The sequence below is a fragment of the Schistocerca cancellata genome, chromosome 8 (assembly GCF_023864275.1).
Source record: "Schistocerca cancellata isolate TAMUIC-IGC-003103 chromosome 8, iqSchCanc2.1, whole genome shotgun sequence".
In the NCBI taxonomy this organism is placed as follows: domain Eukaryota; kingdom Metazoa; phylum Arthropoda; class Insecta; order Orthoptera; family Acrididae; genus Schistocerca; species Schistocerca cancellata.
The window spans coordinates 242,065,609-242,092,552 of NC_064633.1; the positions used below are offsets into that span (position 1 = coordinate 242,065,609).

The 26,944-nt window shown below is 43.2% G+C and overlaps 1 long non-coding RNA gene across 1 annotated transcript in view; it reads left to right on the forward strand.

Moving 5' to 3' along the window:
• LOC126095725 (uncharacterized) overlaps positions 1-26,944 on the forward strand; it is a 208,954-nt gene that overhangs the window by 85,407 nt on the left and 96,603 nt on the right. Inside the window, exon 2 of the long non-coding RNA XR_007521971.1 lies at positions 12,458-12,499. This is a non-coding gene — a long non-coding RNA (uncharacterized LOC126095725). The remainder of the gene's footprint in view (positions 1-12,457; positions 12,500-26,944) is intronic.

Sequence of the window (26,944 nt, forward strand, 5' to 3'; positions counted from 1 at the left end):
TCGTCGTCGTCGTCGTCGTCTTTAGTGCAAAGATAGGTTCGATGCAGCTGTCCACCCTAGTCTATACTATGCAAGCCTTTTCATTTGTGCATAACTACTGCAACCTACATCTACTTGAATCTGCTTATTGTATTCATACCTAGGCTTTCCTCTATAATTACCCTACACCCCCTTCCTTCTTTACTTCTCTCCGTTACCAAATTGACGAAACCTTGATGCTTCAGGATATGTCCTGTCAAACGATCCTTTCTTTTAGTCATGTTGTGCCATATATTCCTCTTTTCCGTAATTCGATTCAGTACTTCCTCATTAGTTACGCGATCTACCAATCTCTTTTCCGTAATTCGATACAGTACTTCCTCATTAGTTAATCGATCTACCAATCTGATCTTCAGCATTCTTGTGTAGCACAGTATTTCTTGTCACCGCAGTTAATCCTCCACATTTCACTTCCGTACAATGCTTCGCTCCACACAAATACCGTGAGAAAATGACTTCCTAACATTTTAATTTATAATCTACGTTAACAAATTCCTTTTTTCCAGAAAAGCTTTCCTTACTGTAGCCAGTCTCTCTGTTCCGGCCACCGTGAGTTATTTTGATGCCCACCTGACAAAAATCATCTGTTACTTCTATTACAATTGCTTTACTTTTGTTGATGTTCAGCTTGTAACGTAGTTTCAAGACTATTCATTCCGTTCAACTGCTCTTCCAAGTCCTTTGCTATCTTTGGCGGAATCACAATGTCATCGGCGAACGTCAATGTTTTTATTTCTGCTTCTTCAATTCCCTTTCCTAATTTATACTTGGTTTCCTTGACTGCTTGCTCAACGTAGAGACTGAACAATATTCAGAATATACTACAAATTCTGTTTCGCTCCCTTCTCAGCCATTGTCTCTTTCATGTCCTTCGACTAATGTATCTAAAGTCTGGTCTCTGTGCTTGCTTAATACAATATTTCTTCTTAGCTCTGATATCCAGTAATTCTTTTCATTCCAAATTTCCCATTAAGTCTGTCGCAGCTACAGTGTTTCTTTTTGCTCGCAGACTTTTTCTTCACGGAGCATGTGACACCAGCATCTCCACGTAACAGCAATGCAATATTACAGTAATTGCATTTACCTGAAGTTGGAACGAGGCCTCCGAAACGCGTCATGGTGAGATATTTTTTTCTGGTTAAAATGACTGTCGCTTGCAACAGTTGAACTTAGTCACAGACAGAAGGTACGCGTCCAGTTATATGCATTTATTTATGAAAGCCAGAGTGTATGTGTATGTGTTTGACTCTTTGTCTGTCGGTAATTCGTGGCGTGTGCATCCTAATTACCACTATTGCTTAAACCAATTAGTGGGCTGTTAGAGGCTAACGCTAGGTGATTATTTTATCAAGGTCCTTACACGGCGTAACCTTGCGATATACTCAGAAAGCGAGTATATGCAGCTATATAAATGTTGCGTATTCACTTCACTGATTTTTTCAGATTAAGTGGAAGATATTAATCAGTACCATTCATTAGAGCTCATTTCGCGATTTGAGGTGCTTGTTGAGTCGTATTTTAATAAGTATGCCTTGCTTAGTTGTTACGGGCTATTTTTGAAGATATGAGTGTACTTTTAACGAGAAATATTGCTTCAAGGTGGTGTGTCATGGATAGTCCAGTTCCAAGTTGACACACACACACACACACACACACACACACACACACACACACACACACACACGCCGCGCGCTCACACACACACACACACACACACACACACACACACACACACACAGTAATTTTTATCTGGAATATCATAGTCCCAGAGTTGAACTGAAATCAGTTTCAGTACATCAGTTGCGACCATGGGTTTCAGGGGATTCTCTTTGATTATGAGGATAACGCCGAAACTAGAAATCCAAAATATTCCCAATTTGGAAGCCCTTTCGCCCCATTCGCAGTTCGCTGAGATTTGGCTGAAATAACGGAAGTTCTGCCACTGCTGTACCCCGCCCTGTCCTGTTGCTTAGAGGATGTAAGATGATAAGGAAAGACTAGCCGTGAGGCGCGGTCCTGCAACAGAGAATTTCTTGCACGTATAGACAAGTCGAAACGGCAGTTTTGTTCTGTGCGTTGGGGGTACTTCGGGGCAACGCTCACAGCCCGTTGTTGTTCAGCGTTGTTGTGATCGATCATACTGCCTTGATAACTGGAATATTATTAATGCTTAAAAGATGGCGTTGATATCGGAAGAAAAGCAAGCAATATGAAGAGATATTGAAGCAGTGGAGGCGTTAGTGTGTGCTGTCATTTGTATCAGTAGGATAAGTTAACAGTGAAGATATAAACCATGATGAGTTTTCTTTGTATTTGGGGTGGCTGAAGACTTGATTGGAAGAACAGAAAAGAAACAAGAGTAACAATGATCTGAGTTGCCTTTTGTAAATTAATTAATATTTTCAAAATTACGCCTGCAATATGTCGGAAACGGAGGGTTTACTATCAGTTGTATACCAATTTCAACTTGCGACACACATGTACTTGTAATGCGAAGTCTCTGTTAGCAACGTTTTGATCGCCCCCAGAATGTTCTTTAGGTTTTTTATCCACCAGTTTTCTATCGAAATCTGTAATAAATTAACGCATCTATTTCACGCGTGCCATTTTGGGAAACAAAACCTGTGTGATAAGGTTTTTTTGTTTTGAAATTTAAAATCTCATTGCCCGAAAGACAAGTTTCCTCATTCGTGTCCTGGTCCTGCATATAGTTTCACTCTGCCAATAAGTTTCGGAACAGCACATACTGCCCCATTCGCCATCCGGCCCCAACACCTCCTGCTCTCCTCGACTGTCCTCTTCACTCCCAAACAACCACACGCCTCTGCGCCCCCCTCCCCTTGCCATCTCCCCCTATATTTCGTATAATCAACCCGTCCCTTGCCATCAGATTTCCCAGTTTTCTTGAACAGTGTTTTACTGTAGATTTTGGGGCTGTGTATATTGCTATGTATGTATGATTTCTTTTAGACAGGTCTCTAGGAACCAGTGAATCACTATTTTATGATACTGCATCTAAGCTGTTATTTTTGAGGCCAGTTTTTTTGTACATCTAAAGTGGTTATATTTACACTCTGTGTATGGAGTATTTCATAAATATGTTATGATCATGTGTTACAAGGATATGTTGAGCACACTTAGAACATAAATACGTGTCTTTCCATTCCTGGTAATGTTTACGGTAATCCAAAGATCAGGTTGCTCACACGTTCATGACGCTTATTTATGATCTCTGCCGCTGTTTTTACAAATGTTAACGTCAGCTGATGCAAGGGGTGGAGAACGGCAGGCCACAGAAATGCATTGGCTGTTAAACACACCATAAGATATCCTCATATTCTGTTATACGTCAATAAGTTTTGTAAGACGAGACACATGTTTTCTCGACTGTGACATGGTACGCAGACAGGTCAGTTACACTGTTCAGTACATCAATGTGACCCCAGTCAAAATCCCGAATAATAACCTTTTATGGAGTGAGCCACAGGGAGAAGTGCGGGAAGGGAGTCAATGCGGTTCTGGATAGTACTGAAGGGATCTGGAGCCATGATGACACCAGAGGCGTGGCCAGCAGCGCTAGCTTTCTCGGTTGGTGATCCGTGGCGCGAACAACCCTATCGAGGCGTTCCCACATATTCTCGATTGGGTTTTAGTGCACGAAGTTTAGTAAACTCATCTGATGCACTTCGAATCATGCATGTACCAGGAGCTGTGTCACAAGTAGCATTGTCCCGTTAGTACATGCCATCGAACCGAGGAAGAAAACACTACATGTGGAGGTGAACATGGTCATCCCTAAGGAGAGACACGTACTTGCATTGATCCGCTGTCTTCCAGAATTAAGAGATCGCCCAGGGAATGCCACGAAAACATTCCCTAGACTTTAACGCTGCCTCCTCCGGCCTGTATCTCCCACGATAGTTGCAGGATGTTGGCTTGCAGACGGTACACGTAGTTCACGCCAGCGGCCATCTGCAAGATGGAACATAAAACGTTTCATCTGAGGAGGCCACCTGTCGCCACTCAGTGGACGTCCAGTTGCGATACTGGTGTGCAAATTCCGGCCTTCATCACCGGAGAACAGGAGTCAGCATGGGTGCATCAAGCCATGAACCAGGCGCATGCTCAAAAATGGTTCAAATGGTTCTAAGCACTATGGGACTTTACATCTGAGGTCATCAGTCCCCTAGACTTAGAACTACTTAAACCTAACTAAACTAAGGACATCGCACACATCCATGCCCGAGGCAGGATTCGAACCTGCGACCATAGCGGTCGCGAGGTTCCAGACTGAAGCGCCTAGAACCGCTCGGCCACAACGGCCGACAGGAGCGTGCTGCGATGGCCTATACGTAGGAACGTTTGCTGAACGGTCGTTGAGGAGATACTGCTGGTAGACCGTTGGATCATCTGGGCGGTCAGTTGCTCAACCGTTGCACGTATAAACATCTGCAGAGACGTCGTTTAGCCGTGTCATCTATGGCCCGTGGTCTACCACAGTTGTCTTGGCGCTGGTTTTGGATAGCGCCATTTTGCCATGCACGGTATACCCTAACCGCTGAGGGACGTGAACAGTTTGCAAATTTAGCTGTTTCGCGAATGCTTCCATTCTTGTCCCGAAGGACATCCGGCCGAAGTGGCCGAGCGGTTCTAGGCGCTACAGTCTGGAACTGCACGACCGCTACGATCGCAGGTTCGAATCCTGCCTCGGGCATGGGCGTGTGTGATGTCCTTAGGTTACTTAAGTTTAAGTAGTTCTACGTTATGGGGGACTGATGACCTCAGATGTTAAGTCCCAAAGTGCTCAGAGTCATTTTGAACCGAAGGACAATTATCATTTTCATTTGGCTGTCAAATAAATCGCACCGTTTTCCCATTGCGACAACGACTGCACTGTTTTCTGCATCCGCCCACACACTGTACACATCCTCCACTGCTAGTACTACCACCGGACATCTGCGACTGCACGTTAAAATTAATGTGACTGGACAGTGTATGTTGTAACATGTAAGTAATGTGCGGTTCTGGGCGCTACAGTCTGGAACCGAGCGACCGCTATGGTCGAAGGTTCCAATCCTGCCTCGGGCATGGATGTGTGTGATGTCCTTAGGTTAGTTAGGTTTAAGTAGTTCTAAGTTCTAGGCGACTGATGACCTCAGAAGTTAAGTCGCATAGTGCTCAGAGCCATTTGAACCATTTTTGAACTTCTCGTTCGTATGCCTCGCACTTTATGGGGAGCACAATTTATTAATTTTCAGTTCATCATGCACTTGAGAATGCCTATAAAGCCGAAATCACGATTGTATGAAATAAATGAATAATAATTTACAGTCAGGTGGGGAAATTCCCTTCAAAAAGCGCATACTCCGGCACAGGTTGAAATGTCCACTGTCAAAACAGTTTTCTGCGTTGTAGCTAAGCCAGTTCTCAGCAGTATTCTTCCTTCCGGGAGTGCCATTGCAGTAAGATATGCAGGAGAACTCCTGGGAAGTTTGGGAAGGCCAGAAACGAGTGACTGTTCGGAATACAGTTTTAATTAGGACGGAAGTTTCAAAATCTTTCCGGTTTAGTGCGACAAATGTAATTCATAAACTGCCACTGGAAAACGCTTCCGTTGCAGATCACAACGGCGAGAGCACTGATCTCCTCTACGCGCTTAGCAACCGTCCTGTGAAACACATACAAGTTCTTTATCAAGTCGTCTGTGAGTACTGCGTAAGGCGTGGCGCTCACGATACATTAATGCAATCGAGCGTTCGACAGCTGCTCTGGAGATGCTCGCTGACGGTGGGTTCTAGGTTTGCGCTTCTCTGCATCAGGCGTGAACGCAGGCCGGCGTTTACACAGCTGGTGGTGGCCAGAGGCAAGACAGTAGCGCGGCCTGGGCCTCTGCTTCGCTGCGCCTGCTATACGTCGACAGCGTTGAGCGGTGGGCGTCTCTTTGTTGTGGCAGCCGACTCTGTTGCTCCTGTCGCTCCTAGAACGAGCACTGCTCGATACCACTGTGTCCTCTCATTCTGTTATATCGCAAGTCGCAGCCAGTCCTGAATGTTGAATGATAAAGAACTCACTCTTGAACGTACTAAGACAGAGACGATTCTTTTCTAAACTTAGGAAAGCTACCGAAAAACCTGATAATGTCCGATTGTAAATAAGCTATTGGCCATTAAAACGCCAACAGCATGAAGAACAGAATAAAAAAAATTGTATGTATGCATTATGGTAATAATATTACGCTATTAAATTTGTAGGTGATTTAGTGGTATACTGAGAGCGAAACTGAGTACACAAAGCTGCCACCTCTTATAGCGACAACGTCTCGTAACCGGTTAGCCGTGTAGTCGAACTGAGCTTGGGTGACAGGTACGGGTATATCATTCCACACTGCTTCAACTTAATGCAAATAGTTCAAATGGCTCTAAGCACTAAGCGACATAACGTCTGACGTGTTAGACTTAGAACTACTTAAACCTAACTAACCTAAGGACATCACACACATCCATGCCCGTGGCAGGATTCGAACCTGCGACAACTTAATGCAAGAATTCAATAGATGTAGTGGTTGGCGTTTAGTGGCGTGCCAGTCTCTCCGCTTGTCATGACCAAATATTTCCAACGGGTGAGAGAGATCTGAAGAACATGTTGGCCTTGGCAGTGGTCGAACGTCTTGTGTATTGAGATAGAACAGCGTGCTCTCGCCTAGGACAAAGTCCCAAGCGACTTTCTGATTTCGAATATAATAAATTTCCTTCAGACTGAAAAACAACTGTCCACAAATCAGCAAGGTTATAGAAAGCATCGGTCGTACGAAACTCAGCTTGCCCTTTTCACACATGATATCCTGCTAATCATGGAGGAAGAACAACAGGCAGATTCTATATTTCCGAAAAGCGTTTGACACAGTGCTTCTTTGTAGACTGTTAACGAAGGTACGAGCATATGGATTCGGTGCCCAGATATGTGAGTTGCTCGAAGACTTCTGAAGTGATACAACCAATCACGAGGTCCTCGACGACGGATGTTCGTCAGAGGCAAGGGTACACTCAGAAGTGCTAGAGGGAAGAATGATAAGACCGCTTTTGTTCTTTATATGTACAAATGACCTGAAGGACAGGATAAGCACCAATTTGCGGCTGTTTGCTGATGCTATGGTGTACGGGAAGCTGTCCTCGGTGAGTGGATGTAGGAATATACAAGATGGCGCAGAAAAAAATTCTAATTGGTGTGATGAATGGCAACTTACTCTAGATGTAGGAAAAAGTAAGTTAATCCGGATGAGTAGGAAAAACAAATCTGTAATGTTCGAATACATCATTAGCAGCGTACAGCTTTACACAGTCAGGTCGATTAAATATATAGGCGTAACGTTGCAAAGCGATATGAAACAGAATGAGCACATCGGGGTGGGGCGAATGCTTGACTTCGTTTTATTGGAGAATTACGGAAAAGTGTAGCTAACCCATAAAGGAGACGGCATATAGATCGCTACTGCGACATACACTAAAGTACTGATCCCCACAAGGTCGAATAAAGGAAGAGATCGAGCAATTCAGAGACGTTTTGCTAGATTTGTTACCGGTAGATTCGATCAGTTTGCAAGTATCATGCAGATGCTCCGTGAACTCAAATGTGAAGCTGCAGAGAGAAGATGGCGCTCTTTTCGGAAGTCACTGTTGTGTGAATTTGGGGAACCGTCATTGGAGACCGACTGCAGAACAATTCAACTGCCGCAACAGTAATTTCGCATAAAAACCACGAAAATAAGATGAGAGAAATTAGATCTCGTACGGAGGCATATACCAGGTGCGACAATAAAGTACTGAGACTGATGTGAAAAAAAAATGTTGCTTACCGTTTTAGTCAAGTTTAGTGTTGTCTCCTTCAAAGTATTTCCCTTCTGATTGCACACACTTTTTCCAGCGCTTCTGTCGTTAATGGTAATATTTTTGGAACTCATTTTTTGTAATATCCTCCAAGACCCTCGTCACTGCTTTTTGGACATCTTGTGTTGTTTGGAAATGGTGTCCCTCGACCGCCGTTCTGGAAATAGAAAAAAGTCGTACGGAGCGATATCTGGTGAATAAGGTGGCTGTGGTAGTACTGAAATTTGTTTTGAGTTTAAAAATTGCTGTACTGACAGAGCAGTATGGGTTGGCGCATTATCGTGATGCAGAATCCAATTATCAGCAATGTTGGCACGGTCACAAAGAACTCTTTTACGAAGTGTTTCTAAAATTTCTTTGTAGTAACTGTTTGTCCAGGAGGCAACCACTCTTTATGAACAGTTCCCTGGGAATTAAAGAAGTACACAAGCATGCATTTCACTTTTGACTTTGACATGCAAGCTTTTTTTGGTCTGGGTGATCTCTTTGAGCACCATTGCGAACTTTGGCGTTTTATCTCTCGATCGTACTGAAAAAAACAACTTTCATCACCAGTTATAACACGGCTCTACAATCCTGGATTGATTTCCGTTTGCTTTAACAGATCGGCTGCCACATTTTTCCGTGTTTCTCGCTGTTGTGGTGTGAGATTATTGGGGACCATTTTTGCACAAATCTTTCTCATACCAAGATCTTCAGTTATTATTAGAGGAACCGTTTCTCGATTGATGTTCAGTTCTTCTGCAATCATTTTTACGGATGATCTTCGATCAGATCGTTCGAGTTCACGCACACTGGCCAAGTTGACATCCGTCCGTGAGGTTGATGGTCGTCCATTGCGTTCTTCATCTTCAACATTCGTTCTGCCTTCACTAAACATTTTGTGCCAACGAAAACTTGATCTCTTGACATAACCTCCTCTCCAAAAGCCTTCTGAAGCTTACAGTAAGTTGTCGTCGCTTTTTCGCCCAATTTAACGCAAAAAGAAATGGCATACCGTTGCGCAATATTATGCGGTTCCATTTCTGTGACACATGTTAACTTATTACAGTACAACTCACGACTGAGCAGTTGCATCGATGTGCCCCTTGGACTAGAAGCAGCTTATAGACCAAGGTCAAAGGTATTGTACCTACGCAAGCCTGCAGGGTTGCCACAACTTGCAAAGAAAAACAGTCTCATTACTTTATTGTTGCACCTCGTAGCTAGTCATTTTTACCTCGCTCTATTTTCTAGTGGAACAGGAAAGGAAATGCTACCTTCCGCCAGGCACTGTACGGTGGCTTGCGGATTATGTATTATAGATATTCATGCGATCTTGTGTTACCTAGTTGAAAGACAACGTCATGGAGACCATGAAGGCAGGGCACAGCCGCCAACCTTAACACATTAAAAATTTGCTATGCAGATTATCGGTTATGCAAAGCAGAAGTTATCGTGTTGTGCTCCCAATGGCACTCCATGCCATCTCGCCAGGTGGTGGACCAGTGAATGCAGTTTGGCAGTCTTAGTTCTTCTCAGAGCCTCCACTGTACGCGAAACCGTGTCACGTCTGGAAAGCCGACGTGCTGTGAGATGTTGCCGTTGGATGCGTCTCTCTCGGCGACAGCTTCAAGTTAGAGCGCGACAATGGTTCCCGTGCTGGCAGACCGTACGGCTCCAAACGTCGTCGCTTTGTCCGTGTGGATAGTTGTCTTGTAGCATACAAGCACATTGACTGAAGGAACGTGATTCATTTCTAATATTCTGCGCGGCAGAGCCAACAACATGCCTGGAGCCATTGCGCGAGGCCACTGAGATCTTACATGCCGCTGAATGTGGCTCTGTTGAATGCATCGATACCCTGTTCTCCTGACAGTGGTATTCCGACCAACACGGGCAGCAGTATCATGGAATGATGAAGCGCATTGTTAATAGCCCACGATCCTGCCGCTGTTGAATTACTACAGTGCTGGTTGACATTCCTCCTCCATACACGGTACACGACACGATGTGCTCACAAACAAACGACATTCAAATGAGATTTCAGAATGAGAAACGTGTTACGTAGTCTTTGCTTACATACGGGTTGTAAATCGCGTTACTCCTCCTACTTCCGCGGTGGCTCTGGATTTTTAATCTATACTACTATATACAGATAAGACGACGTTGGCAAAAATCTCAACGTTCTTCACCTATTTACATCAGATCCTTACACAGTGCTCTAATAAACATTTGGATAGAAATAGCATATGTACTTTTATAATATATAGGTATCCAATGTTATCCAATCTGTATATTGAGCAAGCAGTAAAGGAAACAAAAGAAAAATTCGGAGTAGGTATTAAAATCCATGGAGAAGAAATAAAAACTTTGAGGTTCGCCGATGACATTGTAATTCTGTCAGAGACAGCAAAGGACTTTGAAGAGCAGTTGAACGGAATGGACAGTGTCTTGAAAGGAGGCTATAAGATGAACATCAACAAAAGCAATACGAGGATAATGGAATGTAGTCGAATTAAGTCGGGTGATGCTGAGGGAATTAGATTAGGAAATGAGACACTTAAAGTAGTAAAGGAGTTTTGCTATTTGGGGAGCAAAATAACTGATGATGGTCGAAGTAGAGAGGATATAAAATGTAGACTGGCAATGGCAAGGAAAGCGTTTCTGAAGAAGAGAAATTTGTTAACGTCGAGTATAGATTTAACTGTCAGGAAGTCATTTCTGAAAGTATTTGTGTGGAGTGTAGCCATGTATGGAAGTGAAACATGGACCGTAAATAGTTTGGACAAGAAGAGAATAGAAGCTTTCGAAATGTGGTGCTACAGAAGAATGCTGAAGATTAGATGGGTAGATCACATAACTAATGAGGAAGTATTGAATAGGATTGGGGAGAAGAGAAGTTTGTGGCCCAACTTGACCAGAAGAAGGGATCGGTTGGTAGGACATGTTCTGAGGCATCAAGGGACCACCAATTTAGTATTGGAGGGCAGCATGGAGGGTAAAAATCGTAGGGGGAGACCAAGAGATGAATACACTAAGCAGATTCAGAAGGATGTAGGTTGCAGTAGGTACTGGGAGATGAAGAAGCTTGCACAGGATAGAGTAGCATGGAGAGCTGCATCAAACCAGTCTGAGGACTGAAGACCACAGCAACAACAACAGGTATGTGTATATAATATATAGAGAAAACGTTGTTAGCAAAAACCTCGAAAACAAATTACAATGTACAGATCATCTGTTAAATCAGTCAGCGAGAAAGAAAATACTGTGCTGTGCTGTGAAAATGTGCCGTTTAGTTTTCTCTCTGACAGTCAGTTTTAACTACAGTACGGGATATTTAAACCATTAGACAGATTGTTTCTCATATACACTCTAAGATGACAAAAAGAAAACACACACACACACACACACACACACACACACACACACACACACAGCACGGAGCCACGAATGAATTATCTTAATGGGATGGAAATCAGTAAGTGTGATGCACATGTACAGACAAACAAATCGTCACAATTACTGAAAAATGGATGATTTATTCAAGAGAAAGACCTTTACAAATTTAGCAAGTCAATAGAGCGGTGGTCCACCTCTGGCCCTTATGCAAGCAGTTATTCAGCTTGACACTGATTGATAGAGTTGTTGAATATCCTCCTGAGGGCATCGTGCCGAATTCTGCTCAACGTACGCGTTAAATCAAAGTGTCGATTGGAGGGACCTGCCCAAATGCTCCAAATGGTTTCATTTGGGGAGAGATCCGGCTACCTTGCTGGCCAAGATAGGGTTTAGCCAGCACGAAGACAAGCACCAGACACACACACACCGTGTGCGGGCGGGTATTACTAACTGAAATCTAAACCCAGGGTGGCTTGCTATGAAGGGCTACAAAATGGGACGTAGAATATCGTCGACGTACCGCTGTGCTGTGAGGATGCTGGGGACGAAAACAAAGGAGACCTTCTGTGAAAAGGAATGGCACTCCCTGTTGTGAGGCCGTATAATGGGTGACGGTCGGGTTGGTACCCACCGCTGTTCACGTCTCCATATACGTCTTATGCCATATACGTCTCATAGACGGGAATAGAATTGTCTTCAGTGATATGTCTTGCTTCGAATGATTCATCTATTATGAAATAGCACGTATCAAATCATTTGTAAGCATCTTTAAGTTTGGCCGGCCGGTGTGACCGTGCGGTTCTAGGCGCTTCAGTCTGGAACCGCGTGACCGCTACGGTCGCAGGATCGAATCCTGCCTCGGGCATGGGTGTGTGTGATGTCCTTAGGTTAGTTAGGTTTAAGTAGTTCTAAGTTCTGGGGACTGATGACCGTAGAAGTTAAGTCCCATAGTGCTCAGAGCCATTTGAACCATCTTTAAATTTATCCTTTTTAGCCTTTACACCGCGAGCCGATTGTCATGTATAAACCTAAATCTATTGTATTTCTGTTTTTTTTTTCGACATATGTCATACGCTGATACTGACTATGTTTTCTTGTTCGATTGTTGTTGGTTGTCCACAATATCTTTATGGATTTCGTGTTTCTTTTTTCAGATCAACTTCGGAGTGTCTCGGGCCGTCGCAACTGCTGCTGACGTAAGTATGGAAACCAGATGAGCCTGCAATTCCATACGCAAGTTCTAAGATATCGCAAATAAATTGCTTCGCTTTTCTGACCGGTGGCCATTTAACTCGTCAACTATTAAACTCTAAGGAGAATGTTGGGCTGAAATGCTGTTTTGGATTTTTATCTATTAGGCATCGCTCATTGGTAACAGCTCTGAAACAACTTATTTAGACAATAGAAGTCATTCGTTACGAACTGGATTGCTATGGGTGTGATTGCTTAACAGCGCCAGGATTTCTTCTAAGAGTCCGAAGTTCTCAAACTGGAAGTGAAAGCCTGTCTTTTTAGATAAATTAGGCGCTTATTTTTCAGCGTGAGGCCCTTTTTGGCTGGTCAGTGTACTGCATCCAAATTATTTTTCCAGTGGTTAGCCCACCCTAAAGTGCTATTTTGAATAGTTTGACACTATTTTAAGTCTGGCATAACCTGTTCAGAACTTTTTCCATTCGCAGATATCGTTAGATGTGGAAATAGATGGCAGACAGAGATTGAAAAGTCAGCGAACAGAGTGGAAATATACTCCAGCTAGAAATATTGTTCCTCACATTCTGTTCAAAAGTGAAGACAAAATTACACGTTTAGAAAGGTTTGGAATTTATAGGATTTCCTGCAATTTGTGTGGCAAATTATATGTAGGTCAGTCAGGTAGGGCTGTAACTACTAGACTGACTGAGCATGAAAGGACCTGAGGTGACTGAAGTACACAACTTCAAATTTTTGTAGGTCGCAGTAATTATTCGGAGATGAAAATGCTTGAACAGGATAGACTAGCGTGGAAAGCTGCACCAAACCAGTCTTCGGACTGAAGACAACAGCAACAACGCAAGAGGGAGATTGCAGTTTGAGAGGGCTCGTTCGTAGCCAAAGGACTTCGCATACGTAATACGTCTCGTGACGAAAACTCCTCATCCGCTTCAATCGCGCAAGGAACAATGGAGTGGACCATTGTAGATACGGTCATTATCCAGGTGCGGGTCCAGGGTTCCGTTCTGGGAGAGGAGGAGCCAGAATGTGGCAATGTCAATACTGCTTCTTCCCTCCCTCATCCCTACACCCCCTCAGTCCTCGCCGTCGCAAATATAACTTGCCATCACGTTTGCTTTCAACGTACCACATATTCACACGATTTTAATAATAATGTTTAAACATAATAATAATAATAATAATAATAATAATTTGTTTACATCAGTATTTGGTACACACAGGTATGTAAATTTAGTCTCTACGAGCGTCTAAAGAGAAGAATACTTTTCCAGTCTTGTCTTCCCAAGTTTGGTAATGTCTGTTTATTATTATTATTATTATTATTATTATTAATTATACATGTAATAGACACTTTCTTGCAGTTTTTCCATGAGACCTTCATTTTCTCGCTCATGGCTTTCTTTCTTTCATCCGTCCTCTTTGTACCGGTCTTTTTGGCTCTTGTCTCTGGCTGGACTTCCCACTTGTCTATTTTCTGTAGATGTTACGATCTGCAGTGTCCTGAATGGTGAGTTGAGCATCAATAAGGTCTCTTCGTACTTGTTCGGCTCATGTCATACCTTTAAGGTTTCCAGTGAGTCTGTACTCAGGGAGTCTGTGTGTCTGTAGAATTTAAGGCGTCTTTTTCTAATATCAGCAGCAATATTTGAAATTTTCTCTGTAGTTTTGTTGGTTTGCAGTCTATATCAGGTTTTCGTGGTCCAAGGATTTTGCTAATGATCTTTCGTTCTTCTTTTTGTAGATTTTGCAGTAGCATCTTTGACAAGGTTTCTGCAGCGTATAGCACCTCGGGTTTATTGACAGTGCTTTAGTGCCTGATTTTTGCATGCATGGACATGCACTTTTTGTTGTAAAGTTGGTGTGTTCGACTGTAGGCTCTCTTTAGTTTCTGTGCTCGAGTTTCTTGAGATTTTTTTTCTAATCCAGTGGGTTCCAAAATTTCTCCCAGGTATTTAAAATGTGGAACTCTGTTTATCCGTCCATATTTGGTGGAGAGTTTCAGTAAGTTTAAGAGTGTATACATAAATTCAGTTTTCTCAAAAGAAATTTGCAAGCCAACCTTCTCGGCGCATTCCTTGAGTATTTCTATTTGATGTATTGCATTTTGTTCATTCTCTGTCAAAACTGAAATTTCATCGGCAAAGGTGACTTCAGTTTTCCTTCCAATCTTCACTAGTTTCCATAGGCCACGTTTTCTAAGCTCACTCTCTCATTCCCTTATGACTGACCTTGTCCAAAAAGATACTGAACAGAACTGGAGATAGTCTGTCTCCTTGTCTTACTCCAGTTCTGATCTCAGAACATTCCGAGATTTCCCCCATGAGTTTTACTTTAGAAGTTGCGTTGGAGAGTGTCTGTTCAATGAGTTTTCGTGTTTTCTGATCAATTCCGAGTTCTATTAGAGTGCTGACATGCGATTTACGGTCGATTGAGTCATACGCCTTCTTGAAGTCGACGAATGTACATATGGTGAGCTTATGTCTAATAGCTCTGTATTTCAATGTTGTTTTTAGATTAAAAATTTGTTCAGGGGAGGAACGTGCGGGTCGGAAACCTGCTTGATATTCCCCAATCTTCTGTTCAATTTGTTCCTGTGTTCCCTGCAATAGGCATGGAGAGAATATCTTGTAGTAGTGGTAGTAGTGAAAAGCCTCGATAATTGTTGACATCCGTTCTGTCGCCTTTTTTGTGCAGGGGGTGGATAAGTGCACACTTCCAATCGTCAGGTAATTCTTCTGTTGTTCAAATTTCTTTGATAATTTCCGTGAGCTTGTCAAGTGATTTAGGGCCTAAAATTTTCAGTAGTTTGCTACTATGTTGTCTTCACCAGCCGATTTGTTGTTTTTGTGATGGTGGATGTGCTTGAGGATTTCTTGTTTTGAGGGTGGTATTGAGTCTTGGTTGGTGGTGTGCGGGTCCAATAAGTGGGAATCTTTCTGTGGGTTCTGGACAATTTAGTAAATTGGCGAAGTAAACTTAGAGTGCTTTGCAGTTTTCTTCATTAGTAAGAGCTAATTTTCCATTTTGGTTTTTAAAGCAGAGATTTTTATTATTATTAAAGGCTTACATTCACAGGTTGACTGTACCTGCTATCAACAACAAATCTGACTCGATTCTTCTTCTTCTTCTTCTTCTTCTTCTTATTATTATTATTATTATTATTATTCCCCCCTCCCCCCCTTAACATACGGTTTTTTCCCTTCTGTCTTTGCTTACTACACTTCCTATTCTACCTGTGGACTCGAGAACCGAGTCGGATTTGTTGTTGATAGGAGGTACAGTCAACCTGTGAATGTGTGCCTTTAATTAGCTATTAACAAGAACGGGTCCTTACCCAAGCAAATAAAAAAGTATAATGTGTTAAAGATTGTTTGGAATTGTTAACGTTTCTAGCCTTTTTCGACACTTTTATTTTCATGGTACATTATTCTCAGAAAATTAGCTGTGAAATTTGGAAATGGAGCTATGTAAAAAATATAATAATGGCTGCTGCTGTATTTTTTTTCACGTCTGCCTTCAGCGACCACGCGGGAAAACGAGCATTTCAGTGCTTACGTGTATGTTGTGACCGACAAGAAGCGAGTCTGCTGCGATTATGCCGCCTCATGGCTTTGTTGCTGCATTACGTCAGAGTCGGCTGAACGTTCTGTTCTTCCGTGCGAGGTCGTGTTTTCATGTTTGATTTCGGCCGTCGTGATTTGATTCATTGACGAGTGTTTGGTAGTGAGCGAAATGCAGGAGCAAGGAACCACGTGTAGTTCTACTCCTGCTGGTGTGTGTGTAGCGCGAAAAGACATTGGAAAACAGTCTACAAACTGGCCAACAGTGAAGAAGCCAGGAATAATATAAATTTTGCGCAAGTTCATAAAATGACAGCAGAACCTTGTAGTTTTTTCGAGTCGACTGTATTCTGTATTGACAGTGTAGTAACATCGGCAGTATCGCTAGATGTGAGCGCATGTTTTGATTCCTCGAGAAAGGAATATAAGTGAGAACAGAAATTACAAAACGTTAGTGCGTAGAACTGTACTTCGATAATATGGAAGAGGCCAGAAAAATACAGAGTGATCTCCATGAAAAAATTAATGGTTCTAGCTCAGAGCCTCCATTATTTGTCTTGTCCGCTCATTTCGTTTTTGATTCAGAAAGTTTAATGATGGATGAAACTTTTTAAAGAAATGCAGAGACAGTGATGCAGCAAGAAAGATATTTTTTTGTAAAATGCACTTGCTGCGTGCTGAGGATAATAGTATTGGAGTGTACTTGGATAGAACGTGGATTTCACAAAACCACAAGCAAAAATATATTTTGCTGGAGTTGGACGGAAATATTCGCCTGAAAGTACCAACAATTATTTTTGTATAGCGTATATCGGCGATTTGGGTGATGTGTGTAAGTAGTGCGTTCATACTTGACACGATACCATAAGGAAGTAACAGTGGGTTCAGGTGTGCCGCAAGGAAGTGTCTTAGGACCATTGCTTTTCACAATATACATAAATGACCTTGTGGATAACATCGGAAGTTCACTGAGGCTTTTTGCGGATGATGCTGTAGTATATCGAGAGGTTGTAACAATGGAAAATTGTACTGAAATGCAGGAGGATCTGCAACGAATTGACGCATGGTGCAGGGAATGGTAATTGAATTTCGGTGCAGACAAATGTAATGTGCTGCGAATACATAGAAAGAAAGATCCTTTATCATTTAGCTACAATATAGCAAGTTAGCAACTGGAAGCAGTTAATTCCATAAATTATCTGGGAGTACGCATTAGGAGTGATTTAAAATGGAATGATCATATAAATTTGATCGTCGGTAGAGCAGATGCCAGACTGAGATTCATTGGAAGAATCCTAAGGAAATGCAATCCGAAAACAAAGGAAGTAGGCTACAGTACACTTGTTCGCCCACTGCTTGAATATTGTTCACCAGTGTGGGATCCGTACCAGATAGGGTTGATAGAAGAGATAGAGAAGATCCAACGGAGAGCAGCGCGCTTCGTTACAGGATCATTTAGTAATCGCGAAAGCGTTACGGAGATGATAGATAAACTCCAGTGGAAGACTCTGCAGTGGAGACGCTCAGTAGCTCGGTATGGGCTTTTGTTGAAGTTTCGAGAACATACCTTCACCGAGGAGTCAAGCAGTATATTGCTAGCTCCTACGTATATCTCGCGAAGAGACCGTGAGGATAAAATCAGAGAGATTAGAGCCCACACAGAAGCATACCGACAATCCTCTCCACGAACAATACGAGACTGGAATAGAAGGGTGAACCGATAGAGGTACTCAAGGTACCCTCCGCCACACACCGTCAGGTGGCTTGCGGAGTATGGGTATAGATGTAGAAGGATGTCGAAGATGTTATCAAAATGAATTTGATAGTTTTCTTTACAACTTTCTCGCTGAAAGCTTCTACAAGGTCCAGCCAACGCAAATTCATCAGCGACGACATTTTTCGTTACACAGGTGGAACAATTTCATACCTCTCACGGTATTTTATTACATACCTCGGAATACGTTTATCTTTTCACGATAAAATATTTATCGCATGTAACTATAAATTTTGAGAATCTTTTCACTACAAATATGTCAGTGATACTGTTTTTGTTTTTTTTTCACAGCTTGAAGCAAAAAATATCTTTGTTCACAAATTTTTGTAGCATTAGTTTTTGTTTCGTAGCAGTTGACGGGAGTTTCGTTGTTGAAAGTATTCCATCATATTGTAGACTAAAAGTAGAGATGTTTAAATTTTTTCTCGTAACTTTTATTAACATTTGGAATTACCACTAACTGGCAGTGCTGTAGGTCGATGAGATGATCTTGAGGTGGCTATTTTCCTGACTGCTGCTGTGGTGAGTTTACCTGAAGGAAAGCGCCGTGGTGAAACACCTTGCTGCACCGCGCCGTGCTCTCTCCAGGGTGTCGCAGAGCTGTGCCGCGGCAGCTCCTCCGGGTTTCATTAGCCGGTTCTCCACTAGAGGCGGCGAGGGGCGCTTCCTTGTTAACCGCGTGCCGCCCTTGGCCCGGCAAACACCGCCACCGACAGGGAACCCGCTGCTCACTGCTCCGCAGCCGCGCACACTCTTTCTGGCTCTGAACGTTCCTACATGAAGTTGCCAGAACTAACGCGACAAGTTAAATACACTACTGGCCATTAAAATTGCTACACCACGAAGATCACGTGCTGCAGACGCGAAATTTAACCGACAGGAAGAAGATGCTGTGATATGCAAATGATTAGATTTTCAGAGCATTCACACAAGGTTGGCGACACCTACAACGTGCTGACATGAGGAAAGTTTCGAACCGATTTCTCATACACAAACAGCAATTGACCGGCGTTGCCTGGTGAAACGTTGTTGTGATGCCTCATGTAAGGAGGGGAAATGCGTACCATCACGTTTCCGACTTCGATAAAGGTCGGATTGTAGCCTATCGCGATTGCGGTTTATCGTATCGCGACATTGCTGCTCGCGTTGGTCGAGATCCAATGACTGTTAGCAGAACATGGAATCGGTGGGTTCAGCAGGGTAATACGGAACGCCGTGCTGGATCCCAACGGCCTTGTATCACTAGCAGTCGAGATGACAGGAATCTTATCCGCATGGCTGTAACGGACCGTGCAGCCACGTCTCGATCCCTGAGTCACCAGATGGGGACGTTTGCAAGACAACAACCATGTGCACGAACAGTTCGACGACGTTTGCAGCGGCATGGATTATCAGCTCGGAGACCATGGCTGCGGTTACCCTTGACGCTACATCACAGACAGGAGCGCCTGTGATGATGTACTCGACGACGAACCTGGGTGCACGATTGGCAAACCGTCTTTTTTTTTCGGATGAGTCCCGGTTCTGTTTACAGCATAATGATGGTCGCATCCGTGTGTGGCGACATCGCGGTGAACGCACGTTGGAAGCGTGTATTCGTCGTCGCCATATTGGCGTATCACCCTGCGTGATGGTATGCGGTGGCTACACGTCTCGGTCACCTCCTGTTCGTATTGACGGCACTTTGAACAGTGGACGTTACGTTTCAGATGTGTTACGACCCGTGGCTCTACCCTTCATTCGATCCCTACAAAACCCTACATTTCAGCAGGATAATGCACGACCGCATGTTGCAGGTCGTGTACGGGCCTTTCTGGATACAGAAAATGTTCGACTGCTGCCCTGCCCAGCACATTCTCCAGATCTCGCACCAATTGATAACGTCTGGTGAATGGTGGCCGAGCTACTGGCTCGTCACAATACGCCAGTCACTACTCTTGATGAACTGTGGTATCGTGTTGAAGATGCATGGGCAGCTGTACCTGTACACGCCATCCAAGCTCTGTTTGACTCAATGCCCAGGCGTATCAAGGCCGTTATTAAGGCGGGTCCACACTGAAACGGCTGTGCGCGGCTCTGCGCGCTCAGTGTGGACGGCGAACCGCGCCGCGCCGCGTAGTTTTCCGGCTGTTGTCGGTACATCAAAGGAAGTGGCGCGTTTGCGCGCGCTGAGTTTAGACGGGGCTTCGCTCGCTCCATCTTCAGACCATGCGCGCGCTTCAAGTGGAACACAGTGCGCGGGGTGCAGCAGCGCAGCGCAGCGCGGCGCGGCGCGCTCAGTGTGGACCCGCCTTTACGGCCAGTGGTGGTTGTTCTGGGTACTGATTTGTCAGGATCTATGCACCCAAATTGCGTGAAAATGTAGTCACATGTCAGTTCTAGTATGATATATTCGTCCAATAAATACCCGTTTATCAGCTGCATTTCTTCTTGGTGTAGCAATTTTAAGGGCCAGTGGTGTACCACACTTCTACAAATTCATACTTCGCAATTCTTTCTTAATCACTTCAAGAGACGCCTATGTTTTTGTGATATAATTTAAGAAATGATAAGAGATTCCGTCTATCACATAAGTTCTTTTTTCACAAAGTAATTGTTAGGATCCAGAAGTGCAACTTGAATCTCATTGAGGCATCCAGTACTTTCAAGTTATTCAGCTTGTTCGTTGCTGATTTTCGTAATGAAGGCCTTTGGAGTTGCCAAGAAACTTGTTGACAATTTGCTTAAAGCGTATCCAAGACTATCTTTAAATTTCATTCATTTTCTCTTTCATTAGTTTTCGAACGTCAGGGCTGACAAAATCCACCCTTTCGTTTATCTTAGCTTCTGTCACCTACGGTAAGTTACTTAACACATACTTGATAGTGTCACCATCTTCTGGTAGGGCTTTAACAAATTGTTTTATAGTGTCAAGTTGTATTTGAACGGAGGCATAGTTTTTTTTGGTCCACCTTTGAATTGAATATTACGTTTTTTCCCTCCAAGTTTTCTTATTCTAATTGGCCAGATTTTTTGAGTCCAGTGCTTGCTTTTTAGGCGACTGTTCCATCAGCACAAGAATCAGGGATCCTTCCGTACACACACGATGTGGGGATCATTACTCGTCCCAATCCCCAACCTTTACCCCAAAGTACGCAAAATATACTATTTAGACAAAGTCTGACATTGTCTGCTGCTGTTTTTTCACTACAAGTTTGCCACAGATGTATTAGAAGTGGTCAAGACAATTAATATAATCTCTTGAAACTATGAAATTCATAAAAGCAAGTACCTGTAGTTTTATCGCCCCTTGCTTAAGCTTGCGTAAGAAACTACATGTAAAAGAAACATATAGGCATCGACATTACAAAAAATGGTTCAAATAGCTCTGAGCACTATGGGACTCAACTTCTGATGTCATCAGTCCCGTAGAACTTAGAACTAGTTAAACCTAACTAACCTAAGGACATCACACACATCCATGCCCGAGGCAGGATTCGAACCTGCGACCGTAGCGGTCTCGCGGTTCCCGACTGCAGCGCCTAGAACCATCGACATTACAATATTACCAAACTATGTAGCTGTAGATACACTGTAAAACTAAACATCTTTTTGTAGCAGGTTATACTGCAACTTTCACAAACAATTCTGGCGTTATTATAACGATTAAAAAAGCCACATTTTGAATACTTCACATAAATTCTAGATTTGTGTTGGATATGCTTGTGATTAAGTTCATTGTCAACAAGTGTGATCTGTGTACAGCGAGTCTTAAATATAGCGGACCGCACAATAGTGGCAGTTACAGCTGCAACCTACTTCTTCTTTCTCCTCCTTCCTCTGTTGCTTCTGATTCTTCTTCTGTCTATCCTGTTGGCGACCACACGATTCAGCTTTAGTCTATGAGCCGCAGCATGTTGCTGTTAATCTGCACTTGGTAGTTCTGTCCACTGCTTTACGTTAAGATATTTTTCTTCGCCCCCTTTTCCTTATAGCCTCGAACTTACTTTTCGTTATAAACTGTAGAAGTAAACCGTCTGAGTAGAAAATTCAGAGACCGATTTTATTCTTGGCATATAAGCAACGTCAGCGCGGTATCTACATGGCAGTGTGAAATAACATATGCAGACAACAAAATGTTGTTCATTCGACCCGTCAGTCGCGAGAAGGCGGTGTTAAGTAGTAGACGTGCGACCGTAGTGTGTCAAAGTTGTTGTGTCACAAATCGCAGGGGAGCGACATCTCTGAGTCAGTTTTTAATGGGTAACACCACTGTAACGAGCTAAAAAAAGCGTTTTCTTGACAATTTTTTGGGCCTCAGAAATTCACATGGAAGGTCAACGCTTTGACGACATAACCGACATTCAAGCCATCGTAACGTGCTAGTTAACACCATGGCAAAGAATGACTTTTCGGACAGTTTTACATGATTGTATGAACTTCCTGTACGTTATATTCAAGTGGGAGAGGGGAGGGGCACTATGTAGAAGAGTTAAAGTGTAGGAACCACCATCTTACCGTTTCTCTATTATTTTTTTTATTAATCCAGTCTCGAAACTTTTTGTACTGACGGGCTGTGTATTTGATATTCCGACAGATATATCGTAGGTATTCAGCTCTTTTCTTTACATTGTCAACATTTCTCGCAATTTGTGTATTCGGTGTAGTGCTTCGCCTAAAACGTCTTATGAGCCATTCCTTTAAAATATTTCTGAAAGTCATCTATCCATCAAAGGTTATATAAAAAATATAAGAAAGTTATTTCTGTGACAGTTTGCGTTTAGGAAACGTTTAGGTTCAAAAGTAGTAGTAGTTCCACGAACGTTCCATTGCAAATATGCTATGATCAGGATAAAAACGTAGGTCTTTCTTATTGATTCTGAAAAAGCCGCCAGAAAAAGGTCCGCTGCATAGAGAATTTGTATGCACAGGTGAAATTTGATAATGAGGTCACTAACTCGGTATGCTGGTGATATAGTATTTATTGATGATAATTTAGATGATAACTACTGAACATAGTAGTACATTACAGCAGTAATACAGGTCTGAATATAAACACGCAAAAGGAATTTGGTGATTATCACACGACGGCCCGACTCCTTTACAAATGCTTATCTACAATTCAGTGGCTCCTTAATACAAAAAGTAGGGAAGTTTAAGTACCTGTGTGAAGACTGGAGATGAGACATGGAGATGAAATGTCGCTCGCCCGTAATGCTTACATAAAATTCTAGAAAATTTCCACAAGACAGACATAGATCTAAGCAAGCCTTTGGAGTTCTATTTGAAAAGTGCTACGTCTGGTCTGTACTTCTATACGGTTCTGAAGGATCCACAGTAAGTATGCCAACAGCAAAGAAAACGAGACCTTCGAAATGTGACTTTACCGCAGAATGCTAAAAATACCGTAGACAGACTGATTGCAGTCATGAAATCCAACATTCGGATGCCTGAACGGTCTTGTCATTGCCACAAAACAAATTTCCTATACTACACATTGTTCTGGCGAGTTACTGCAGACAGGTGTTAGAGTATTGCACGCTTTCAGAGTCGCATATTTCGTCGTCTTCGATACTGTTCCACTTCATTTTGTACATGCACCGTGTCGTTCCTCTTCTGTCGGCCGAGCGTTTTACATGTCCCAAATGAAAGGTGTTAACTAGTTGTAGAGGTTTCCGTAGCATCTAGAATCGTGCAGATCTTCTGCAACTTCTCTATTCGATAAAAATGAAGATCAATAGGAAAATCAGTCATTTAGTATGGGAATACAATGGAATGCTGCTTGACATAGTCACGTGGATTGCATGTCTAAGTGTAGCGTTGCAAAGCGACATCAGATGGGACTAGCACGTTAAGTTCTGTTGTAGGGAATGTGAATGCTCGACTTCGGTTTATTGAGAGAATTCTGTGAAAGTGTAGCACTTCTATAAAGAATCGCGTACAGATTACTTGTGCGGAACATTCGTGAGTACTGCTCTAGTGCCGGCCAGTGTGGCCGAGCGGTTCTAGGCGCTTCAGTCTGGAGCCGCGCGACCGCAACGGTCGCAGGTTCGAATCCTGCCTCGAGCGTGGATGTGTGTGATGTCCTTAGGTTAGTTAGGTTTAACTAGTTCTAAGTTCTAGGGGACTGATGACCTCAGATGTTAAGTCCCATAGTGCTCAGAGCCATTTGAACCATTTTGAACTTCTCGCTTAGACACCAACAGAAGAAAGCAAGAGGCATGATTAACAAGAACCGAGGACTCCAGCTATCAGAGTCGCTTTTTGGCCAGAAGTACTTTCGGCAAGACCATGATTCTGCAACCTTATTAAGGATGAAAAGTTTAGGTGTTTCAGTTTGTGAACAACGTAAATATACGATTGAAGAAAAGCAAAAAAACACAAAAAAGTCTGTGCAGACCATACTGTCTACACGAGCGAAGCAGCGGGCGCTAAGCTAGTTTATTTAATAGCTAACTTTGTTGATGAATGTCCAGCGTGTAAAAGTGTCGAGTATGTTGAGAAGTGGTAGTTATTATTAAAACACGAAAAGAAGTCAGGTAAACCTTGATTCGGAAACTTAAACTTCTTGAGATCTGAACACTTCGTAAGGAACGCTAACGTAAAGTTCAGTCATGACGTTTTTTCGCAGTAGTACTTCGACGTAGCGTCCATCCTTAGCAATGATTCCCGCTGCCCTTTGGCTTAAGGAATCGCACACTCTTTGAAGTTGTCCCATTTGTTGTTGTTATTCTTACTGGCGTGCATTGACTACACGATACTTAAGTGTCTGCACACCGTTGACCGAAGTGGCCTAGACCATTCGAGTGTTCCAATGATCCAAAGTCTTATGGGGTTGATGTCCGGGTAACAAGGGGAACAAAGATGTGGGGTCTCCCTGACCAATACATTGTTATGCTGGGGCTTGTTAATGTCGCCTCACCTGAGACACCAACGTCTTGTTTTCACGCACGTTGCTGCGAAACGTGGTGGTGCGCCATCGTGTGTGACCCAAAATCTGTAGTCTTTGCTGTCATGGCGTCCTCCAACAAGGCAGGCGTTGCGTTAATCAGAAAGTCCTGTTAGTGAACCCCATTTAATCTACGGCAGCACTATAACCCTATTAATGTCTCTCCAATAATACCCGCCTCTACTTTGAGAAATTTGCTAATGATATCCTCTTTCTGCAGTTGCATGCGAATCGTCATCGACCCTCAAAAGCCGATTATGAAATTTCACTTCATCATCGTTTGTTAGGGCCGCATTATCAATAAGTAAAATCTCAGGTGCAAATAGTGTATTTGCATTACATGTCTGCAAGAGCCATTGACAGAATTGTAATCAACCACGATGGTCTTGTGATGTCAGAACGTTGACACGCTGAAGATAATATGGCTCCAGCTGTTGTTCATGAAGACCTCCCTCACAAGAGATTGGCTGTTGTGATGCCAGAAGAGCCAACACCGTGTTACTAGTGGAGGCTGAAATGCACGCGTTTTAGCTCACGCAGGCTGGCGTGAGGAGGGAAGGACTATACTGACGTGAGGTCTGGAATATGACAAGGAATTAGAATTCAGAAAGCGGACGTAATTAGTTTGATACTTTAATCCATGAATGATGAACGTCGCTCTTGACGGTACATGATTCACAATATTATCTGTTCAGAATACTAACTGAATATGGCGCCTTGCTAGGTCATAGCAAATGAGGTAGCTGAAGGCTATGCTAAACTGTCGTCTCGGCAAATGAGAGCGTATGTAGACAGTGAACATCGCTAGCAAAGTCGGCTGTACAACTGGGGCGAGTGCTAGGGAGTCTCTCTGGACTAGAACTGCCGTGTGGCGGCGCTCGGTCTGCAATCACTGATAGTGACGATACGCGGGATCGACGTATACTAACGGACCGCGGCTGATTTAAAGGGTACCACCTAGCAAGTGTGGTGTCTGGCGGTGACACCACATTGGCTACACTTCCCGCTTACACTGGTTTCAAGATTTTCGTCCACTAAATCTAGCACACGCTATTTTATCTCGCATGCGGACTGATGGAGGCATCCTTTTGGAGAGCTGTGAAAGCTATATCCATAAGAAAATGGAGAAGTTGGAGGAGCGCTTTATCGGATGGTATTCTGCGACGTTCATATTTCAGTGCAGAGAGCACGAGCACGCAACCCGCTTCCATTCACTAAACAGTAGTAGAAAATGACAGCCACTGTGTCACTTGTGGAGTTTTAGGCTTCGATTGGTAACATTTGAGAGCTCATCGGATAACATATTAGTCACCCATATAAAAGAGAACACTGATCGCTTTGGAGCGCAAAACAAGGGTCTACACCAGGCAACTTGCGGCCATGTGACCTTCCACCACTGACGTATGTTAGTACTGTGAGCTAATGTATACAGGGTGTTCGGAAATTCCCGTTACAAACTTCTATGACTTGTTGAGGGGAGTGAGTAGATAATATTTTGAATTGGGACAGCTTTCTCAAAATTGTCGCAAGAGAGGCACATGCACTGTCGTTTCCACTTTAGGGTCTTGGTTTGCTTGTCTGGAAACGGTAATTTAAAACATGTTGGTAGGGCGACCACTTTCACAAGTAATTGATTAGACGTGATCCAGTACATCACTTGTTTTACAGTTCCACCCATTAATAGCCAAAGAAATTCTTCACGGGTTCTCTTCAGCGTGATGCAGTACGGCCTTGGTGCACCACAGTCACGCCTGCTGACGGTGAAGCCACCCTTTTTCGAACCCGTTGCGCAACTGTGGTGAAAAGGGTATGCGATGAATTTGGACCGTGTGGAGAACGATCTTGATAAGGGCGGCGAGCAGCTCTTCGATTACCGTGATCTCCGCCATTTAGAAGGATCATGGCGGTGTATTCTGCAAATGTATACTCAATCATGCTGCTCTAACACAACGCGTGAATGAGGATCGAACCAGGTCAGAAAGGTAGGATAGACGTTACCACCCCACCATGACTATCCCGTTGCGTACCTATCTAGCAAACACATTTCCAAACGGCTGTAGCACGGACACGTTACGTTTCTGGAAGTGTGTTCCTATTCCACTCCCCTTCCCTCTACAAGTCCTACAAGTTTGTAACGGGAATTCCTGAACGCCCTGTATTTGACAGT